This window comes from Molossus molossus, unplaced genomic scaffold, assembly GCF_014108415.1.
Source record: "Molossus molossus isolate mMolMol1 unplaced genomic scaffold, mMolMol1.p scaffold_m16_p_9, whole genome shotgun sequence".
NCBI classification, from domain to species: domain Eukaryota; kingdom Metazoa; phylum Chordata; class Mammalia; order Chiroptera; family Molossidae; genus Molossus; species Molossus molossus.
In genome coordinates, this window is record NW_023425403.1 from 34,888,231 (window position 1) to 34,896,408 (window position 8,178).

Below are 8,178 nucleotides of genomic sequence, written 5' to 3' on the forward strand. Positions count from 1 at the left end.
GAGGAGAATGGGTGTTAGTTCTTCTTTGAATGTTTGGTAAAACTCCCCCTTGAAGCCATCCGGGCCTGGGCTTTTGTTTGCTGGGAAAATCTTGATTACATCTTCAATTTCTTCTGTTGTTATTGGTCTGTTCAAGTTTTCTATCTCTTCCCAGTTCAGTTTTGGGAAACTATGTGTTTCTAGAAATTTGTCCATTTTACTTAGATTGTCGAATTTGTTACCATATAATTGTTCATAGTCGTTGTTAACAATCCATTGTATTGCTGTGGTGTCAGTTATTATTTCTCCTCTTTCATTTCTGATTTTGTGTATTTGGGTTCTCTTTGTTTCTTGGTGGGTCTAACTAAGGGTCCATCAATCTCGTTTATCTTTTCAAAGAACCAGCTCTATGTTTCATTGAGCCTTTGAATTGTTTTTTTGGTCTCCATGTCATTTATTTCTGCTCTGATTGTTACTATTTCCTTCCTTCTATTTGCTCTGGGGTTTTCTTTTTGTTTGCTTTCTAGCTCTTTAAGTTGTGAGGTTAAATAGTGTTAGAAATTTTTCTTGCTTCTTGAGGTAGGCCTGTATTGCTATGAACTTCCCTCTCAGAACTGCTTTTGCTGCATCCCATAGATTTTGTGTTGTTTTGTGTTCATTTTCATTGTTTTCCAGGGAGTTTTTTATTTCTTCCTTGATCTCCATAGTAACCCATTCATTGTTCAACAACATGCTATTTAGCCTCCATGTTTTCAAATTTCTTTGCATGTTCTTGTTGCAATTGATTTCTAGTTTCATGCCATTGTGATCGGAGAAGTTGCTTGATATGATTTCAATCTTCTTGAACTTGTAGAGACTTAGTTTGTGTCCTACCATGTGGTCTATCTTTGAGAATGTCCCAGGTGCACTTGAGAAGAATGTGAATTCTGCAGTTTTAGGGTGTAATTCTCTGTAGACATCTATGAAATCCATTTGATCTAGCGCTTCATTTAGAGTCTGTGTTTCCTTGTTAATTTTTTGTCTAGAAGATCTATCCAGTGATGTCAGCAGGGTGTTGAAGTCCCCTGCTATTATTGTATTGCTGTTGCTTTGAAGTCCTCCAAAATATTTTTAATTTATGTTGGTGCTCCTATATTGGGTGCATATATATTTACCAAGGTTATCTCTTCCTGTTGGATAGATCTTTTCAATATTATGTAGTGGCCTTCTTTGTCTCTAGGTATGGTCTTCATTTTGAAATCTACTTTATCAGGTATGAGTATTGCTACCCCAGCTTTTTTTGTGCTTTCCACTTGCTTGAAAAATTTTTCTCCATCCCTTCACTTTCAACCTATGTGAGCCTTTTGTTGTGAGGTGGGTTACTTGTAAACAACATATATGTGAGTCATGCTTTCTTATCTAGTTAACTAATCTGTGTCTTTTTATCGGAGCTTTCAAACCATTCACATTTAAGGTGATAAGTGATACGTACTTATTTATTGCCATTTTTGTTTAGTGTGGTTATATTTTTCTTCCTATTTATTCTACTAATTACAGCAGTCCTTTTAGCATATCTTGCAGTGCTGATTTAGTGTTAATATATTCCGTTAGCCGGTTTTTTTTTTGTCTGGAAAGCTCTTTACTTGACCTTCTATTTTGAATGATAGCCTTGCTGGATAGAGTAGTCTTGGATTCAGATCCTTGTTTTTCATGACCTTGATTACTTCATGCCATTCCCTTCTGGCCTATAGTGTTTCTGTTAAGAAGTCAGCTGAGAGCTTTATGGAATTTCCTTTGAAGGTAACCTGTTGCTTATCTCTTGCTGCCTTTAGGATTCTCTCTTTGTCTTTAATTTTTGGCATTTTAATTACTATGTGTCTTGGTGTGGGCCTCTTTGGGTTCTTCTTACTTGGGGCTCTCTGTGCTTCTTAAACTTGAATGCCTTCTTCCTTCTCCAAGTTAGGAAAGTTTTCTGTCACTATTTGTTCAAATATATTCTCTAACCCTTTCCCATTTTCTTCCTCTTGGGGACTCCTATGATGCGAATGTAATTACGTTTCCAGTTGTTCCACAGTTCTCTTAAGCTATCTTCCTGTTTTTAAATTATTTTTTTCTTTTGTTTTCTGATTGGTTCATTTTTTTCTACCCTGTCTTCTAATTCACTCATCCAGTCCTCAGTTTCCTCTACTCTGCTGATTAGTCCTTCCAATGTGTTCTTTATTTCTGCTTTGTCATTCTTCATTTCCACTTGGTTGGTTTTCAGTGATTTTATATCTTTACTCATGGTTACTCAAGATCATGGCTCTGAACTCTACGTCTGATAATTTGCTTAGCTGCATTTATTGATCTTATCTTTGATAGAGTTCTCTTGTTCTTTCATTTGGGATTTGTTTCTTTGTTTCACCATTTTGGCTAAATCAGTGGGTTTTGAAGCCTGCTAATTTTTCCTGTGGGTGTCGGTGTTCTGCTGTTTGTAGCTTCCTGTACTGAGTTTGGATGAACCTGGGTGGGCCCACGTTAAACACCACTGTCAAGTCTTACTTTCCTGGGTAGATTTGCAAGCCCAGGAAAGGTTCATTTATCCTCTAGCTTTTTCCTGGTGGCTAGTAGTCTCAGTTACTCAGTGCCTTGGAATGTAGCCCTGGTGTTCTGCATAAGAGGATTTCCAGAGGTTAGGATAGATGCTGGTTGTTAATGAGCCTCAATTTTCATTTCTTTGCCTCACCTGGGAAAGGTTGAATGTCTGAGGGGGGGGGGGGACTGCTGCTTTTTTCCACAGCTCAGGGAAGGAGCACACTGGGCACCGTCCTTTGTGGCCGCAACTCAGCAAAAACTCTGAGTGCCCTCGAAATCCCGGGTGTCCCCACAGAGTTTCAGCCCAGTCTGCCCTCTCTCTGCAGTAGCCCCAAGGTGAGTGGCTATGGCTATTTTAGTGCTCTGTCCTGGCTCTCTGAGCTGTGGAGCGGGCTTGGTCTTTATTTCCCAAGGGTGCTGCTCACATCTAAGACTGCTGCTGTCCCTGGGCTCCCACCCCACCACCCTCTCGCACCATAGATCCTACCAGTGTCCCAGGTTATATGGTCCTGGCCTGCTTTTCTGTTGCTTTTTTCCAAGGATTTGTCTTTATTTAGTTGTAAGTCCCGTTTGGTCCTGGGAGATTGTCTTTGTAGCTCTCTTCACTCCACCTCCATTTTCACATCCTCTAAGCCTATCTTGTGTGCAGCTGGGTTGCACAGGCGTTCCTGGCACCCCAGCACCCTGCATGTTCCACCGGTAACTGGATCACACAGTCCCTTTGGAGACCGGGCTCTATGCCTATGTTATGGGCTGCTGGGTAGTACAGGCCTCTCTGGTGCTTCAGCACCCCACTGGCCCTGTGGGTAACTAGATTGCACAGTCCCTGCTGGGTCGCACAGTGCTTTCTGGTGCTTCAGCACCCTACAGGTCCTGTGGGTAACTGCTCCATATGTTATCTTTTTATTAAACATATGTTCTTTCCTGGTTGTACTATAATCTTGTTTTCCTTTGGGACACCAGTCGAGATGTGCATTTATGTACAAATGCATATATGTTTATGCATGGACTTTTTAATCATTTTTTTCAGAGAATTATATTATTTTTCTTTTGAATCAACTTTTCCATTACCTTACTGTAATCTTTATCATGTTTTAAATTTTGTTATCCCTGGTTTTTAATTAGTTTTAAAAGTTTTACCAAAAACAACAGTGAAAGGTGTTACATTGCTCTGTGCCATTTTTTTTTTTTAATCCTCACCCGAGGATATTTCTCCATTTTTTGTTCAGATAGAGTGGGAGGGAGAGAGAGGAAGAGAGAGAGAGAAACATCGACATGAAAGGGACACATCAAGTGGCTGCCACCCCCACAATCAACCAGGGCAGGGGACAAACTGCAACCAAGGTACGCGCCCTTATCGGGAACCAAACCCGGGTCTCTTTGGATTGCAGGCTAACGCTCTAACCACTGAGCAAAACCGGCCAGGGCTCAACGGAGCGTTTGAATGGACAGACTTTACTTTCCATTAGTCATGTAGGAGTGGAAGTACTTAAATACAAGTGCACTTAGAAATACATAGAATTGGAAAGCATACTGAAAAATATCCTCAGGGCCTTGCAGTAATTCATATATGGCTGTCTATAGAGTTTTACCTGGAGAATGGAGTCAGGAGAGGAGCTACAGAATACTTTCAAGGATCTAACTCCTTCTGGCATCTAACTCCTCTGCCCCCTATCATTTTAGTGACCGCAGTGTCTCAGTGTGCTGGAAAGAATGAGTCCTCTTTTGGCCATAACTTCTTCTATCAAAGTACTAGTTAACAGCCTTTAATCTGGTAGTTACCACTTTTCCAACTTCTCTCTTTTTTCCTCCCTCCCAACAAATGTTGAATTGCCTAGGCACCTTTTTTTTTTTTTTTTTTTTTTATCCTCACCCGAGGATATTTTTCCATTTTTTGTACAGATACAGTGGGAGGGAGAGAGAGGAAGGGAGAGAGAGAGAGAAACATCGACGTGAAGGAACACATCGAGTGGCTGCCACCCGCACGACCAACCAGGGCCGGGGACAAACTGCAACCGAAGTACGTGCCCTTAGCGGGAACCGAACCCGGGTCTCTCCGGACCGCAGGCCGACGCTCTAACCGCTGAGCCAAACTGGCCAGGGCCTAGGCACCTTTTTATCTCTTTGTTGCTGTATATATATAAATCAGAAACATTAAATTTATACCATTAGAAGTTTGTTGACTATAAGAATTAAATGAGATCATTTGGCCATATTCAAACTAAATGTCCTTATTAATTTTTTCTTGTCACATTTAACTTATTTTCTCACAAACTATAGTTTATGAATAATTTTTTCTCTCAGTATCACATTCAAGCGAACTCAAAAACATACTATAGCCCTGGCTGATTGCTCAGTGGTTAGAGCATCTTCCCATGCACAAAGGGTCATGGGTTCGATTCCTAGTCAAAGGCTCTTACCTCAGTTGTAGGTTCAATTCCCAGCCCTGGTCAGGACATGTGCTATATGTATCTTGCTCTCTTAGAAAAAAAAAAAAAAAAAAAAAAGAGGCTATAATTGAGTTATAAATTATTCTCACTTAAAAATATGATAGGCATTTGAAACATGAATGGTTGAACACAACTGTGAAGGCGACAGATGTTTATTAGAACTCTCTAAACTAAATTTATCATGATGTCAATAAGGCAATTACATTTGCGTCCTGCAGTGCATTACTGGAACTGAATGCATTTTCTATTACCTACATTATCCATTCTCTATTTTTCTTTTTTAAATATATAACCAGAATTTTACAACTTACTACCGAATATACATGTAGGCATATTTGTTAGTGAAATAAATTATGATTTACACTTCAATCAATCTCACAAAATTCCAAGAAGTACAGTTATATAGTTGTTTTTTTTAATGAATATGCTAATTCAAATTGAAAATAAATTAACTGATTTATTTTTTTTCTGCAAATAAGGTCAGATAGACTTATGTTACTTGAAAACTAATATTTGTTCACTGCCTATATTCTTAGTGTTTCATTGCTATCTGCCTGATACTTTAACATTAAATGACATATAGGTGGTAATGCTCAATAATATCTGTCTCTCTATTTTTTTATCCTCACCCGAGGACATTTTTTTGTGTTTATCTCTAGACGAAGTGGGAGCGGGAGGGAAGGAGGGAGGGGGAGAGAGAGAGAGAAACATCAACTTGAGAGAGGCACATCGAGTAGTTGCCACCCACATGACCCCACTGGGGCCAGGGACAAACTGCAACTGAGGTATGTGCCCTGAGCAGGGATTGAACCCGGGATTCTCTGGTCTGTGGGCCGATGCTCTAACTGCTGAGCCAAACTGGCCAGGGCTCAATAATATTTTTAATGAATGAATGAATGAATGTATTAATCCTTCAATAATCTGCGATTTTTGTATTAGACGAGAAAACTAAACCCTAAAGAATGTGAACAACCCTGGAACAAGGTGAGGAGTAGGGGCACCACCTCCCATGTAGTCAGAAATCCATTTATAACTTTTGAGTCCCCCAATACATAACTACAGTCATCCCTCAGTATCTGAGGGGGATTGGTTCCAAGATCCTCCATCGATAACAAAATCTGTGGATGCATGGTTTCCTTATATAAAATGGTGTAGAACACAGTCTGCCCTCTGCATGTCCCAATTCCAAGCATGGGTCAAAAATTCTGTTTTCTATCCATGGTTAGTTGAACCACGGATAAAAGACTGGGCATATGGAGCGCAAAATATATATTTATTTTTAAAAATTCATGTATAAATTTACTCACAGAGTTTAAGTCCTTTTTGTTCAAGGGTCACTCTAATTAATTAGTGGTAGAAAAATAATGGAAGCTTGGAACACATGTTTAGTAGCTGACATAACCTCTCTCAACTCAAGTTGTATTTCAGTTTATCATAAATTATCAATCTAGATAATTAGCATTTTATTCAGTAAGAAAGATGAGCCTACTACTTTCAATTCATCAAATATTTTAATATATGATTTTGATAGAGTCACATTCTTTAATGCCTCTATGTGTAAATGAGAAACACTGTATGTATTCGAAATCTACCTTTTAAAAATTATGTCACAGTTAACCTGGGCAATATTTTTTAAATAATGAAATACTTCCACCAAGGCACAAGTTCATGAAAACTTTTATTATAACAATGTCCTACACTTCTAAAATTAGATCATTCATGCATTCATCCATTTAATAAACTGTTCTTATTGTTAATAAATAGTAAAACATAATCAACATTAGTAGGAGTCATGCATTCTAATTTTGTAGATTATCAAGATTTTTCTCATTATTAGAGCAGCAGGAGTGCTTTTATTTAGCTCTTTATATACCAGTCAAATTTCAGAAAAAATGTATATTAAAGAGAGTAAAATCATAGCCCATGAACCTTTCTACACCTCTCTTCACCCTGCTTCTTCTGGCCGGGAATTTAGAAGAGATTTCCTCAAGTATCAATAAAAGGCAAATGTTAAGGCAAACAAAATATGCAAATAAATAGATGGAGTGTCCTTTACGATGGTGCACTGGATTACACCACCATTTAAGCAGACAATAATTGTTTTTCTTTTATTGTTTAAGTCATTGTTAATGTAGCATCCTGTTACTTGCAAAGAAAATCTTAACCAGTAAAGGTTAGACTTAGTAATTCTCATATAATCCACATCATCACTTATGGAAAAAGCTACAATAAAGATATCCTGACAGATTCAGTGTCACAGAAATTATATCATAACAATTTAGTTTATAAAGAAAACAAGTATTTCTTTTGTTTACAGGCAAATATAATCCAGCATTTATAAAATAGGGTGATGGGAAAGGATCAATAATAATCACTAAAACATAGTTCTTCAAATAATTCTATGTTTTGAGGCATTGTAGGGAACACTCAAATATAAGTGCTAAATTTATCTATTCATTCTTTCATTCTAGTCATTCTTACATGGGGATTTTTTAAATAGTTTTATTAGAATGAAACTTTAATTTACCAAATAAACCTACAATAAAATAAAAATCTTTGGGTTTGTACTAAAAACAAGAAACATAGAAACGCACTGTGAATTTTATAAATTCGGACTGGTTATGAAATAAGGCATTAAAGACTGACCTCAAACGCAAACATTCGCAGCGGCCAGCCGTTCCGATGCCCCTTTCCACAAGCGCGCAGTTTCACAGGGTCAGCAAAGGGGACTCTCAGGAGTGATGACCGTTTCACCAGGCATACTGCTAGCATATGTTAGCTGCTAAAGTTCATGTCTATTTTGGGTGCTTTTTTAAAGGTTTGAAAAAAAATGATGATATTCTGCCAGGGTCCTTGCCTGACACAATAGGGCCAGCCTCTTCAGGTGGCAGGACAGACCTACATTTCAGCATCCAAAGAGACTTGGGAAACGACCTACCATAGATTTCTCACAGCTGACCAACAGCCAGCCTAGAGTAGACCTGCTAGATAGCCTGTGGGGGACACTTCCATCATGCTGCTCTCATTTCTCTCCAGGGACCTTTCAAACCTAGTTCAGAATCCTCCTCCCACCCTCTCATCTCCTGCAATTGGTTGCTCCTCTATGGTTTTTCAACTGAAAAGCAGTGCTCTCACGTAAATACTAAAATATATCTGCAGATAATTTTTTTTTAATGACTGCATGGATTCCAAATGT